The sequence below is a fragment of the Pseudoliparis swirei genome, chromosome 15, assembly GCF_029220125.1.
Source record: "Pseudoliparis swirei isolate HS2019 ecotype Mariana Trench chromosome 15, NWPU_hadal_v1, whole genome shotgun sequence".
In the NCBI taxonomy this organism is placed as follows: Eukaryota; Metazoa; Chordata; class Actinopteri; order Perciformes; family Liparidae; genus Pseudoliparis; species Pseudoliparis swirei.
This window is the reverse complement of record NC_079402.1, coordinates 14,010,329-14,024,454: the sequence shown is the minus strand read 5'-3', so window position 1 is coordinate 14,024,454 and position 14,126 is coordinate 14,010,329. Positions and strand designations below refer to the sequence as shown.

General features: G+C 41.7%; 1 protein-coding gene across 2 annotated transcripts in view; it reads left to right on the top strand.

Annotated features, from left to right (window-relative positions):
* LOC130205025 (mediator of RNA polymerase II transcription subunit 13-like) overlaps window positions 1–14,126 on the top strand; it is a 69,187-nt gene that overhangs the window by 15,457 nt on the left and 39,604 nt on the right. The window lies entirely within an intron of this gene.

Here is a 14,126-nt window from a genome sequence, read left to right as displayed (position 1 = left end):
CGAGGCTTGTGCAGACTGTTTAATTTGATGGTTGCTTTTTACAACCTTGCGTTGGATTATATAGACTGAGCGATTACTGGGAAGACAGTCGCCTAAAGCCGGCTGAAGTCGTGACGCGGGAGTTGAGTGTAAATGTGCGACATTAGCAAAAATATGTCGTGTTTTACCGTTTAACAAAGCGCCTGCATGTTGTACAGGAGCGGTATTGTCTAACACAGAGCAGCCTTCAGTATTATGCAGATTCCAGCTGTTTAGTCTGCTGCAGATTCCGGCTGCGTGCGGTTTGTTTTAGATGTGTAGGGGGTATTGATCGAGTCCTATATTTGGGCCTCATATAGCACGTATCTGAATTGTGTTTGCTTTGCAACTCAAGTGTTTATATGCTGCTTCAAGACTTTCACTATGACGAAGCACACAGCAATAGGAGGAGCTTTTCCTCACCAGTATTTACTGTGTGTGTGTGTGAGAATGAAAATTACACTGAGATAGCCTCTCTCACTTGAGAGAGTGCTACTGTCGGCACTATTGTCCCTATTTATAGAAACATTTTCATTATCTCACTGCGCACGTGTGTAGAAGTCTAAAATATTGACTAAGCCTCTGGAAGACAGGGAGAGGAGGAAACGGGAGAGGGATTATACTGGGTTTGGTTTAGCAGAACAAGTCAGGGGGAGGAAAAAAAAGCAGGAATATTGGATGAAGTCGTTGAAGCAATGGTGAGAATTTGAGTCCTCACTTCTGAAAGCTGACTTGATGTGAAAAGGCCTCACGGGCACTGCAGCACATATTTGACAGATGTTCGTACTGCTGTTGGGGAGAGCCCGTTACTCAGACTGCACCACGATGTCTAATAGAGAAAGATACGGCGTACAATTCAATTGACTTTTCTTTGCATCAATAGCAGACGCTAGGATAACTTATTTATTCGCTTACCCCAAACTGTCAACCATCCAAACCATGTCTCTAATCATGTAATATATAGCAAACGTCATCCGACTGATAGGAAATGTCCTTTTTGATCATTATATTCAGTAACGCTCACTGATCTTAAAAGAACCAGAGAGGATGATGGCGATCACGAAACACACACAGCATCAGTGTGATGAGCTCATAGTGACAGGAATCGGGCATCCGGAGCCAACAATGCATCACAAGAAGCCACATAACCAGTATGTAGCAGTAGATCATTTTGGCATGAGCTCACCAATTTGTAGACTGTCACAGCTGTCAAATATAACTCCCTTTGAGTAGCACATTTAGCTCTAATGAAGTTAATAAGAATCTCTGCTTAACTCTTTATATTTTACAGCTGTTGATAATTTAGGGTTGAAGATGTGTCATCTTGAAGGATTTGTGTCTATATGCAGATCGTGGACATCTGTATATGCTCAATTTAATACATTTACTCAGAAAAATTATATATCACCTTAATTTAAGTCAAATTATTTTGGTGGAGTATAATTAATAAGAAGAAGCAATTACATTTGAATGCTCTGACTTTTGTACATTTTGTCTTTGTCACTGCTGCTGGTTTTCTCAGGTTTTTTCAAAAGTTGCAGATTACTTTATCGATGATTTATGAAATATCAGAACATTTAGAAACAATGTCCTTCACAATCTCCTCGAGTTAAGTTGATGTCATCAGAACAACTGCTCAGAAACCCCACATATGTAATTAACCTCTCTATCGAGAGGCTTGTTTGACATTTCTGGTTTGACAAGTGTCTGAATGTCGTGAGAATGATGAATCTCTCAATATGACTAATGGACATGCCGCTCTTTGAATACAAAGGCTATATTAGCATTAATTTAACATCATACTGGGGTGCTATGGGTGAGAGCCTATGCTTGTGTGGAGGGACTCTTCAGGAGGATAACTATGAAATACACACATGCACACATGCTGCATATAATTATGACGATAGGACTTCCTCACTTGTAAATCTCAGAGGTTTCCTTGTTCAGTCCCCATTAAGCAGTGAAAATGGCACTTGGGGTGTGAGAACCAGTTGATAATTGTTAATTAAAGCTGGATTGCCTCCAAATTAGAATTCGTTGTAACACAGGGACTATCTGTGTTTTAATGAGACTTAAGGAGCTACACACCTGACTTTCTGTTTGCTGTGGGAATGTTTTGTGTGTTAGATTCCTCTCCTTCATGTCGCCTTGACTTCTTCTTCTGTGTCAGTCTGTTCCTCCTGTGACTTCTCCCTTTGGTCGTCACGTGAACTATCTATTGACATAAGCAAAGTAACCTTAGATGCCGGGTATGAAAGCAGACGTGCATTGTTAGAGCTTCAATCTTCAGTTTGAATGCAGCGTTTGCATCATGTGGAAAATAGTTTTTCTACTATTTGGACAAAAGGTTGAACAATGCTCGTTAAATGCAGCTGTCGACTTGGCACAATATAAAGTATTCAGTTTCCCTTTCTCCTCCTCCTCCTCTTTAAAGCATAAAGTACTCCCTGTCACGGTGTTCCCCGATCTTGTTCCCAGTCTGCAGTGTATATAATCTTCCAATCTGAATCAGGTTCACATTTTCATTGTTATTTGTTGATCAAATGAAGAGGAGAAGACAGTTGTAACAAAGGAACAGATTCATAGAATATTTTAATGTGTTTTTATTCATACTCATCCATTCAGAAATGCTGATTCACACACATTTGACTGAACGTCTTAAGCGGTCAGCTGTCACATTAGGGGTGAGGTTAAATAAAACATGTTAAAGCAGTGTTAATCGTCATGTTTTAAATGAGCTGACTGAGTGTTGTGTGCCAGCCGAGCAGTGAACGGCTGCATGTTCGGAGGTGTATTTGCTATGTAACTGTAAAGAAGAGGGTGTTGCCCAACATCAACGTACACAACAATACATACAGTACAATGTTACACTCAGCTTAAAAAATGAGCAGCTTTAATTCGTATTTCTAAAAATCATAATACACATACAAAAAAACACTAGCTCAGTTAAGTCCCCTCATGCTGTTTATGTTTTTTTCTTTAAGTGATTCAACGTAGAAAAATACAACCTCATTATATTTAACGTGCATTCATTAGTTTTCAGTACAGCCGCCAGCAGCTATTATACAGATAATATAAACAGTATTGTGACCTGTGAAACTGAGAACAGTCTTACGTTTACACACCGGCTGCACTCCCAACAGGTGGGATTATGGGTAAATCCAGTTAATGTGGAAGAGAGAGGGTCTAGACTAGAGATGTGAGGTCCATTTAGAAATGATCTGCATAGAAGTTGAGAGGAAAAATATACACACAGAGTAAAGCCTCCACAGAAACTATGTATGATGACTTTTACAGAGTTTATCTTGTTCTTTAGCTGAGAACTCTTAAGTTGTCAAACCAAAGCTATTCAGACGTACACTGTGACCTTATATGGCATTTATTGATATAGTGGTGGAAATCCACCTTTTACAATGTTTCCATAGTGCACATAACAAGTGCTGTGAGTGAAAACTGTCATTCAAATGTTGAGATATTATTTAAATTGGCTCCAATTAGGTCCACATTAATGTTGGGGATGAAAGATGTATATATATATATATATATATATAATCTATATTGGCCGCTGCTGGCCATTACTGAAAGCTCATCTTTGCAGAAACAAAGAGCGCTGCTGCTCTGGAAGTCCTGGGAACTACTCGCTTTTCATCGGCACCAAGTGGGCCATTTGATCTTTTGCTGACTCCCCTGAGTTTATATGATTTCATCACAAGCGCTGCTGCAAGTAGAGAAAATATCCACAATAAAATATAATAAAAAAAAGCTTATGATTATGGTGGCTGTCATGATGGAGAAGCCATGAATCTAACAGTGTGACAGCCATGTAGACGCGCTCTCGTCTAAATAAATCATGCCATTGAGATGGTGCCAGCAGGATAAGCAGCTATGATCTAGTGTTACCTCTCTGCTCCTCTCTCACTGTACTCCAGCACTCTCTGATATTGTCTTTGGTTCAGTGATAAGTGTTTCGACACTCTGTGGTTCGCTGTCTTGAAATCAGACGGCAGTGTATGCGGGTTAAGTACAGTTTGAGAGGAAAAATGATTAACGTGTTGAATTGGCTCAGTCGTCAGCATGTTGCCTGCACAGCCAGACACAAAGTGATGTGTTTTGTCATAAACACACACACACACACACTGCCATGTACACAATGGTTAATGTATGCATCCCTGGCTTTGTATCTACTAACACAGCAACTGCATTCATGTAATTATTACAATATCGGCTCTGGTGTAACCGCAACATGTTATTTAATGTCATCCATCTTGCTTCTATGATGACTATCGTGTATGAAAGAGGCACGTTAGTTATTGTCTTGTCAAAGTAGGTCTGTAAGCCTATTTTTTTTCAGCGATGGGAAACACTGCATTTTATTCATTACTTCCATTCTTCATGTGCTTCATTTGTTATTTTTAAAATGATTGAACTGAGACTGCAGAGACGAGTTCTGTTTTCAGTGCTCATCACCTCCACTGGAGCTCCCCAGGGTTCACACCTGGGCCTCCGCCTCTTCTCTTTCTAGTGTCTGGTCTTTGGCTCTCGCCTTTCATCACATTGCTTTACCTGCTGCTCTGAGACCAGCAACACTCCACCTTTAACTTTCTCCCCTCTGACAGCCGGGAGTGTGACTCCTAGTGACTGGTTAAGTTTCACCTCAGCCGAGCAGTGTTCATCTGTTCTCCCCGACATCTCCAGTCGGATGCTTGTCCATCACCTTTAGTTCCACCTTGACACGACTGTGCTGCTGTTTTTCTTTGGCAAAAGCTATACAAGACCTCCCTGTCAATACTGACAACACTGCAGTAACCTGGATATAAAGAAACTGCTCTGTGAGTCCAACCTCATATTTCCCAAATGACTGTCCACAACCGCATTATGTCATTTTCTTAAGTCCCTGCATCTCACACAGCTGCAGCCAGACTAGTCCTCGGTGTTCCTACATTTCTCCCGTCGCATTGCTCCTGCGGTGCTGATTTAAAAAACATCCTGATACTGTACTTTCATGCCATGACTGAGACTTCTGTGCACTCGCTCTGTTCTGATACAGTTGTCCAATTATTTATCCCTCTCCTTGCCTCGCCTCCTCGTGGAAGACTTTCCCACCTGAGTTAGATGAGCATGAGTCATTGCCTCGTCTCCATAACAACTTCAAAACCTATTTCTGAGTCATTTCTCCGTCTTTACTTGCTTCCAAAATGGTCTAGTTGTGATAAAGCTCCAACCGTTTATTCGTTCAGTCCTTCTCAGAGGATTTTAGTTTCAAAGGAAATAAATATGCTGTTGTAATGGTTAGAAGCTCAGTTTGATATCCACATTTTATTATTTTTCATTCCCAGTATACCAGAATGAGTTGAAAAACAATCGTCACACAAAGCTTTGATTCAATTTGCAGAAGCCATTTATGATAAATGAAGGCTCAGTCAGTACTACGTGGTACATGTGCTGTGCAGGCGTTGAACCCTACAGCAGCCCTTTCGGTCGGTCGGGGACTTAAGCATCTAAAATAATTCTGCTGTTGCACTCATCTGAAATTACTCTGAATGAAAAGCTTTAGCAAGATCACTAATATGGAAATGTCCATTTTGTTTGTCGTCCACGAATACGCTCAACTTCCAATGAGATGAGAGGACAATAATATAATTGATTATGGATTTCCCAAGGAGTGTGTGGGTGTAGCGTTATCTAGTTAGGACTATCTACAGCAGAACAACTAAGGGCTGATGACTTTGATAACACCATAGGCGGTACTCCGGTGTGCCACGGAAACAGCGTGTGGTCAAGGTGAATGCAGGAGGAAGCGTTAGAGAGCCATTTACTCAGCTCTCCACTGTGGTTATCTATGCAGAATCATTTCATTTGAGGTCGAAGTGTATTAATCATGTGCATCAGAGCCATACCACATTTAGTGAGTGTTATTTTTCATGGGATGTAAGATGTGTTGCCTGCATAGTAATGGCTCCCAGTGGAAATATACCTATATGTTTTTAACCAAGAGTAAGCCCTTCACCACCCTGAGTTTTCCTTTTCTTTCTTGAAACTGTAGTAAAGCTGAGAGGAATATAAAGTAGGGGAAAACCAGCAGAAAAAGATTGTGCCTGGAATCAATCCTAGCTGGGGGTGAATGGAAGTCTTAACCACACTGTCTCAGAGAAATGATGTGCATACTTAATTCAACAACACCCAATGAAATGACTGACTAATAAGCAAAGGGATGCAAAGCAGAGGAGAGCTGATTTACAGTCACACCACATCTCTAAATCAACTACTAAATATCTCACCTGCAAAGCACTCTTTGACATAACCTTACTTTAAAAATGACTTTCAGCATCATTCAGTGTGTTTCTGCTGTCCTCTCAGCTACCAGTCAGAATGAGAGCAAGTCAGATGGGACTGATTAAACCTATGTCATGCAAATCCATTATCAGCTCAGCGTTTGGCTGGTGCAACAAAGATATGTGACCAACAAGTGGATTAGAGCAGGAATGCTTACGAGAAAATAATCTGAGATAATGGAATAACAGAACAGAGAGAGGGAGTGAATCGGACATGACTTCAGGAATTGGGTTTGAACAAAACAAAAAGAAAACAACTCTGACCAATATGTACGGGAGCGTGTCAGTCTGTCTTCTGTGTTAGAAAGCTGCAGCTGGGTGCTGCTGTGTCCTTCATAAACAGTGCTGGCTGCCATATTTTGTGGAGCTGGAGGGGTTGTGGAGTGTGTATGTTCACACCATGACAGGTTTCTATGTGTGTGTGTGTGTGTGAGAGTGTGTGGGCTGGCAGAGGTCGCAAGGTAATTGTCCTGTGGAAAAAAAAAAGGTTTGCCAAATGTGTGTCTGTGTAGCAAAGCGCAGGAAGGAGGGCTAACCTCTGCCTCCATCTGTCCACGTCTGGCTGTGAGCTCATAATCTGGCCTGTGGAGACGAACCCTCTTCATTACTTGCCACTTGCTTCAGAAATACAGGTTAGATTGAGGTTATCACTGTTATGGATCTGCTGGCGAGGATGCTCCATGTGCCGTACGTAATTGTTCCTGTCCATACCCGGTTTATTTTAGGGCCTCTTTATTATTCAAACCTGGATGAAAACCAATGTCATTTAACACTTGGAGCTCTCGGCTTAGAGTTTCATTCAGGGCACCTTCTGCTGTGCACAGGAGCAGAATGAATTCCTGACATGTGGAGCATTTCATGTATTTTACTGGGAACCTGTTTGTTGTTTACACCAGAGAAGTGTTAGATTTGTTCTAATTATGTGCACCTGACACCGCATAACTGTAAAAGAAGGTGGACTGTCACAGTCACCGAGAAAGACATGTTACTATACCACAAAGGAAACGATGCAGCAGAGACTTTAAATGACTATTTCTTTCTATATTTTGAACAGTCTACTTTCAGAACGACACCAGATATGATATTGTATTTAATTCAAGACACATATTTAAACATGCACATCCTCTTTAATTGAAGCAAATTCAAAGTCTGTCTCCTTAAAGGAATAGTTAAATATTTTGGGAAAGACGCATACTAAAGTGTAAACACGATTTATGGGGCGGTAAGTGCTGAACTATTTCTTGTCTCTTTGCTGGTTGCCTAGCAACCTCACGGTTTTGACAAAACTCCAGGAAGTCCCTGCACCCTGTCAGGAAACTGTGAAACATGTTTTCACTTCAAATTGTCTGCAAAAACAAACGAGATACAACTAGAGCCTATATATCAGCCGATATTGGCAAATTCCAGATGTGTAGCATTGTACACAACGATCATTATTAACGGCACAAAAGTGTCTATCATACACTGTCATCATCACCATTATAAAGTTTGGCAATCAGAGCACACCAAAATGTCCCACTCAATATCTTGGGCATCATTGATTAATAATAACACATCTATGGCATCTGTATCAAAACTATTCATCAGTGTTATGAGTTTGATCTTTGATCAGATCTGAACAGCGTCGGTTTCAAAAGTCAAATATGAGTCAGGCTATAGATATAAAAAAGCTTTAAGGATGCTGGTTGGAGTATTTACCCAGAGCCTGTCTCTGGTCCTAAGCCAAGCTAACTTGGCCAGTTGTAGTTTAAAATGTGAATGCTGTTGATTTTCTCATTTAACTCTCAATAAGAAAGAACATTTCCGTAATACATGTTCGAAAAATGTCAAACCATTCATTTTAATGTGCACATTTTCAGCGCTGCGATTGATAGCGACCTCCTCATACGGCGACAGACATGTGCACCTGTCCACCTGAAGGCCCGATCATATGCAGTGCAGTCTCCTACTCACGGCCCTCCTCGAATCAGTGACGGATTAAGTGTTTTGCTGAAGTGCATCTGAGCTGCAGTTGTTAGGTGAATGGAGACCGGTGTCCATTTCACCTTCCCGATTAGCTCAGCCGGGATTCAAACCGGTGATCCTAATGTGCCAGCTCTTCTACTGTGAGCTGTAACCAACTGATCATGTTGATGGTGACAGTGAGCAGCTGGATATACCATATACTGTGAAGTCTAACCTTTACAGTTATACTGGGGCTGACGCGCTCTCGGGGCCATCATAATATGTAAAACTTTAGGATCTGGGAAGTAGTCGGGAGTTATGATGTGTTTTATGATCACATCTCTCCCCTTTACTTCTCTTTGTTATTTCCCCCCTTTATTCTTCTTCCGTCTCCACCAACCATGCAGTGTTACTGATATCATCATAATGATACCATGCAACGGCAAATTACTAAGCGAAGAGAAAAAAAAATGAAATGAGATTGTCACAGGCGAAGCTTCAGAAGCTCTCCCTGCTTAACATTGTGCCAACGTGATCCTGCATGCGCGGCAGAAATGGCAAGGGGTGTGCAGACACGCTGAACCGATGCTCTCCCAGAATGCACGCTGACTGTCTGACAGAGAAGTGTGTTTCCAGCCTGATACTGTGGTATACTGGTATAGTGGTCATTTCTTTGCACACAGGTTTAGTTCGGAAGCCTTTTAAGGTTATGACTTGAGGTCATAAAGCGGTGACTAGGAAATGAATGAAAGGCATGAAAGATTAACAAGCGAAGGGCCACGCGGGTCAATTGGGGTAGAATAAGGCGGCAGGAAGTGAATAAAAGAGAGTGAATGAAAGTGAAAGACTCCCATGTTATCGTGGAAAGGTATCTTTTGAGGGTTGTCTCAGAGGGAAATTGTTAAGAGCCGCAACTTAACATATACACAAACAAAGCATATATTTATCACCACTGTTCTTTTCCATTGATGCAATGATATGATTTTACTGCTGAGATGTATCCGTAAATAAAAAGCACATTTTAGGATTGAACCCTTTATTGAATCAGCTAAACTTTCATTGTACTATTTACTGTAAATAGAGAAAATCTTGAAGAGCGTCCTCTGATAATCTTATTTTAATTAAAAAACGAAGTCCACCCCCGATCAAAAATGATTTTCAATCCCCTTTTCTGTGTCAACAAGTTTTACTTGGCATTCATTCTTTCCTCTGATAACCGCCTCTTTCAGCCCTCTCTCCATCCTCCCCCTCCTCCTGCTACTACTCCTCTTTTCAGGCTTTGTTGTGCTTTATTTTTACTCTCCTCCCTTGTTTTTGGGGTTGCTTTCTGTGATGTTAGGGTGGCGAATGTCTGCGAGCACGCTCAGTTCCTTGGCGAATAAAGGGTGGGGGTGTACGGTTGCCAATCAAGGCCTACTCCTTTTTATTCCTTCAGGGTTTGTGTTAGGAACAGCTCTCAAGCAAAACTCAAACAGCGGGAATGAATAATTAGCCTCCCAGTTTTTCCTTGAATCAGGAACTAGGTCACCAGGCTGACACATGTCTCAATAGTGAACAACTTCACTGAAAGAGAGAGACCTATGGCGGTTACAAGAGCCCCATAAAGGAATTCTGCTTCACCTACTGAGAGGGACACAGAGTCAGAGAGAAGGACGCAAGCATTTCACTTTTTTTTTTTTTTCCTGTCTGGCTTTGGCTGGTGAAAAAGTGAGTCACATGTGGAAAGCGGCGATTCCATGATTGTGAAAAAAAAGAAAGAAAAGAAAACATGAGCAAGAAAAAAGAGAGGAGGAGGGGCGGAAAGAAGACGGGTGAGGGGGGTGGGCGGACAAGGGAGAGATGCATGTAGTGAGAGGGAGAAAGGGAGGGGAGCGTGCGTGTGTTTGATGGGAATTCATGCTTCAAAAAGAAGAAAAAAAAATGGTTTGTTTGGAGGGAAAGAAGAACATCTGCGATTTCTCTCTGGGCAGTTAGAGATGCAGCCGGGTAGTTGTTCTGCACGCCTCTTTTCCTTGTTTGCCACCCTGCCAGAAAAATAAACATCATATACATATTTGTTAAATTGGTCATTTCCAGTTCACATCCTTCTCATCTCAAATCTGTGAGAAAGGCTCAGTGATTTCTTCGGCTAGGTCTAAACTCTGGCTGGATGGACAGATGTACAGCTTGCGATCACAGATGTTCTTCTAAATACGAACGATTTGCTGGGGGGGGGGGGGGGGCATGAAGAGAGGAGGAAAAGTGAGCTAGGAAACAAGGACTGACGGAAGCAGACTGAGAGCCGAGGAAAGAATTGCCTCAGTCATGTTTACTCGTCTGTAAATTCGTGGGGCAAGGAAGGACTGAGAATCTCTGATTTCCTTCCCGCCTCCTCTTTTTCTCTCCACCCCTTGTGGGGCTGTCAGGGCGTGGTGGCCTGTGACCCCCCCTGACCTGGCACCGTGTGTGTGTGTGTGTGTGTGTGAGTGTGAGAGAGGGAGAGAGAGAGATGAGATGGTAGGGGTGAAGTTTCCCAGCTGCACAGAGAAGGGGTGGGGGTGTACGTTTTTTTCCTTCGCAAGCTTTCGGTTTTGAAAGAAAAGCTGCAAACTGAAAGAATGAGAGCTTTGTGTGAGTTTGTGTGTGTCTGTCTTCGAGAGAGAGAGACAGGGAGAGAGAGAGAGTGTGACACAGAAAGAGAGAGAGAGAGTGTGACACAGAAAGAGAGAGAAAGAGAGAGATTTAGGAAGTAAAGAGAATCGGTTTAAGTAGTGAAAATAGTGAAATAGTTGAAGGGTGGGGCTTGAGGGTGGAAGGAAGAGTATGACATTTCTTTTTGGCAAATGAAAGTGCTGTACACAGAAGTTGTTCAACTCAGACTTTGATATATCTCCATGCATGGAAGATTAGTGTTTGAGATACTGTATAGATCGTGGGGCCAATATTTATTTTGCCTCGGGTTATACATTTTTATTTCACATTTAAATTCCAAGTGCGAGTAACTTTTTATTTATTCATGCGAGAACTCTCCTGCACAATAATCTAAAAACTTAAAAGCAAACTGATAGTACATATAATTCACAATGGGTCCGACTAAAGCAACCTTCTGTGCATACAATAGGATAATATACTGTATATTTGGGCAAATATTCATTTAATTTAGTGTGAAACATGTGGCTGTCTGCTTTATCACTTTAATGATTTTTGTGGTGTTTTTAAATCAGAATTAAGGATCTAAAGACAACAGGTGTCGTACTGTGTTGCAGAGATTGTAAAGCCCTGTATAATACATAATACATGATTGAGGATTAAATGGAATGAATACTGTTGTTGTTGTTTCTTTTGATCCTCCTTTTTAAAGACTAGTCAGCTGCCTTTGATATCTGCAGTTTGTGAGGCCTCTCAGCCGGCGTCAAGTGACTACGACGGCCAAATAGATTTTCTCCCCTGGCGTTTTTATCAGCAGCATAGAAATGCTGATTTTGTGCTGCACGACCCACTCAATCAATGTCTCCACAATAGCCAGCTACAGGGACTTCAGCTGTTTGTTAAAACAATTAGAAACTCTAAAGATGTCTTTTTTGGATACCGAAAGTCTCTGAACAGGTTTCTGCAAGCAAACGCTACATGGCGGAGTCTGAATGAATAGTCACGCTCTTCAATATGTATTAGAATTAATAGATTGTATTCAAACACAGGCCATAATAGTGAATAATCCAAGCTGCAAACTCTGATGCTGAGAAATTAAGCCGACGCACTTGTGCCCAACACTGCAGTTCCTCAAATGACCACTTGAGGCTGGCACCAAAAGCAAGTCAATCCCCGTGTTTACAGCAGAAATAAACATGTTTACAGGCTGGTACAAAGAACATTTTGGTCTTAAAGTCAGGGATAATTGAGGGTGTGGCCTCTTTGAGTGACAGGTGGGTGCTGTCTCAGGTCTCTTCAGCCCCACCTCTGATGGGGTGAAACTTTGAGCTTCTCAATGGCTCCTCAGAAACTTACGGTTAAGGTCACCAACGCTACGTCCATATTTTATACAGTCTATGGACTAAACTTGTATTTTTTTGGTTTGTTCAGTGAAGTTTTACTTTTTAGGTACTGATTGTACTTTTTCCGTTCCAATGTTTGAACCAAGTTCGGATCACAAGCACGGCCTGGTGGAGCCACTGAAATGAATGCCCACACTCTTTAAGATGGGCCGTTCTTTCATCATCAGTATGTCTTTATCCTTGATGATCTCTAACCATATTTTCGGCTCAATTGCCAGTGAAATCTTGAGGAATTTTATCATAAAAACCCGAACAATGAGACCTTGTGAGTCCAAAAAGGCAGAAATGATTATTGCTGAGTCCGATGCAGGATTCCCTTTCGCTCAGAAAGACAGGATGGATAAAACTGAATGAACAAGCAGTGTTCAACCATCTGATTTGCTCATTCCTTTAGATTGTGTTGAAGATTTTGTTTGTACAACAGTAAACAATGGAACTGTATTACCAGACATCTTTCTTATCAATTAAGCCATATCTGGCAACTTCATCTTGGATTGGATTTAATATGAAGTGCTACTTCATATTAAATCCAATCCAAGATTGAACTGGATTGAAGAGCAACTGGGGGGTTCAGTGACTTGCTCATGGACACTTCGACTTGCAACTAATGGGGAGAGCGGGGATTGAACCAACGACCTTGGGGTTGCAGGACAGGACGACCCCCTTACCCCACTGAACTACAGCCGCCCCATATTAAGGACTTGTTTGATGAAAGACTCAACTGAAAAATATATGCTCATACTATAAGTGCTCTAGGGACCAGACTTGGGGACCGACACAGGCACAGCCATTAATGAACTGCAGCTTGGAAAGAGAGGAGCGCTCTCCATCTCTCTCTCATCCTGATCATTCGTCTCTCATCCTTGGGGGAGAGAGAGAGAAAGAAAGAGAGAGAGAGCGAGCCTTGCTGTCAATCTCTCTTTTCTCTCTCTTTTTTTCCCCTCTCCCCTCCAGTGGCAGTTAGGAAGCCCAGTGGAGTCCCGCTAAGCCTCTCAATAGCTGCCCTGCCTCCCACCTCGAGGCCCATTCACTTCTAATGAGGTGCTCAAGTATCTGTGGCTTAACTTGAGGGTCAACATCACAGAAATGTGCCTTTTTACACCGCTCTGGCAAAAGTGATTAATGAAGTCGCGCTCTCATATTTAAATCCGCTATTGTTTCACTTAGATGTGCATCAGTAAAATGTAACATTATGTTAAAAAACAAAAACAATGTATGCACCACACAATCTGAGCATCAGATATAAATATTAATTATGTTTCTCTGTTGCTTCACACAATGTCGTACCCACATTATTTAGAAAAATTTACGCATATACAAGTTGTACTTTAAAGTGTTTTTCTTTTTCACTAACGCTGTAGTTTGTGAGATATTTGGCCTGTGCATGGCATGACTAGGTGCGTGACAAATGACACATTAATGAGCTAAATGAATGGGAATTCATAAAGCGTCACCTGGAGCCAACACAAAGCCACTTTGAGTTGCAGTCACTCACGAATGCTTCCTCTGGAACGACGAGTCAAACGCATTGTTTCTGATCATTCGTCAATAACCTCCCCTGGTGTGGCGCTCTGTGTGCTTCCACTGCCAGAGAACATGATGCCAGTTCACCTTCCTTTAAGGACATGCATAGCTTCCCAGTATGAACAGGCAGAGTTCAGTCACAGGTTGTTTAGAAGAGGATGAAAGACCCTATATCAAGTAAAAGTGAGAAAAAAAGAGGAGGAGCTGCCAATGTTTCAGCTATGTTATTTTTTTCTCTCCTACGAGCATAGTTCTATGAAATAGTGTCACTGCCTTT